Source organism: Labeo rohita, chromosome 8 (genome assembly GCF_022985175.1).
Source record: "Labeo rohita strain BAU-BD-2019 chromosome 8, IGBB_LRoh.1.0, whole genome shotgun sequence".
Taxonomy (NCBI): Eukaryota; Metazoa; Chordata; class Actinopteri; order Cypriniformes; family Cyprinidae; genus Labeo; species Labeo rohita.
The window spans coordinates 27,383,630-27,385,450 of record NC_066876.1 but is presented as its reverse complement, the minus strand read 5'-3'; positions in this window follow the sequence as shown (position 1 = coordinate 27,385,450).

Sequence of the window (1,821 nt, the reverse complement as noted above, 5' to 3'; positions counted from 1 at the left end):
CATTTCCGCACTACAGAATATGTAATCACCCCAAAAATGTTAAAGTTGACTCCAGAAAGTTTGGGGATGTTAGCCACACTTTAAAATGTATGAATGTCGGTGTATTATATAACAGAATATCAAACCAAATTAATAGCTATTTATTTACATTAGTTTGGTTTTAAATTATAAAACAATAGATAAAGAGTTAAAAATCGTTTGAAAGATCAGTGAAACATGTTCACAACTGTGTGTGTAGACATGCAATAAATATACATTTGGTTATACTCTGCTAGGAAACCTTTGTGAGCTTCACTTACTCGTGTACAAATCTTTCAACTCATGTCTAGTATGCCATCTTTTATTATTTTTATGTATGTATTCGTATGTATGCATGCATATGTATGAATTCTTTCAATTTGCACAACATTTGTGCAATCCTTACAAAATATTATCCTCTCTCTCTTTCATGTTTTGTATTTATTGCAGTGTTTACTCTGTTTCTACTCCTGTCTGTTTATTGCAGTGACATCCTAGTTTTCACATATTTAGTCCATAATCATAAATATATTTGATATAAACCCAGTGACAGACAGTGTACTATTTTTTTATCTTTATTTGATTTGTTGAAAGATATGTTTATTTGTTTTGATGAAAAATTCACTGTACCTGTTTTCATTTTTGGTTTTAATATACCTTTTTCTTCCCACGGCCATTTGTAAATTTTTACGGGTCTGGCCTCTGGTCTCATCCACATCCAACTATTTTTAGCTGTACAAAACACCTTGTTTTGCTGCTTGATACTGCAAATTGGTGTGTCTTACCATATTATTTTAATGTATTATCTTAATTATGAGCACACTGGTTTGTAGTGCAAATAGTTTTACCGTTACCATGAATTCTGTTTTTATTCTTGTCTGTATTGCAGTGACGTCCCAATTTTCACATATTTAATCCATATTGATAAATTGATATAACTCTTAATAGAGTATCCTATCTTAACTTTATACGTTTATTAAAAATTAACTTCACCAAATGGTTAAAAGTAATTGTAAACAGCAAGAAAAAAGCTAAAAAAAAAACTGTAATACAACTTACTATAATAAACAAAAATTGCAGATATACACTACCAGTCAAAAGTTTTTGAACAGCTAGATTTTTAATGTTTTTCAAAGAAGTCTCTTCTGCTCACCAAGCCTGCATTTATTTTATCTAAAATACAGCAAAAACAGCACAATTTTGAATTATTTTTACTATTTAGAATAGCTGTTTTATATTTGAATATATTTTAAAATGTAATTTATTCCTGTGATTTCAACGCTGAATTTTTAGCATCCTGCATTTTTTCCAGTTACATGATCTTTCAGAAATCATTCTAATTTCTGATTTACATTTATTATTATTATGTTAAAAACAGAGTAGAATTTTTTCAGGTTTCTTTGATGACTAAAGTCTTCACATCATTTATCTGAAACAGAAATCATTTGTAACATTATGTCCTTATCATCACTTTTGATGATTTAAAGCATCCTTGCTAAATAAAAGTATTAATTTCAATAATTCCATTTATTTTATTATTTGTTATCAAGGCTTTTTATTTTAGATAGCCTAAATGCTGATCTTTGGATTGTTCTATTCATCAAAGAATTCTGAAAAAATGTACTTAACTATTTTAAATATTGATATTAATAATATAATAATAATAATAATAATAATAATAATAATAAAATGTTCTTGAAAATCAGAAAAAAGCATATTCAAATGATTTCTGAAGGATCATGTGACACTGAAGACTGGAGTAATAATGCTGAAAATGTAGGTTTGATCACAGGAATAAATTAC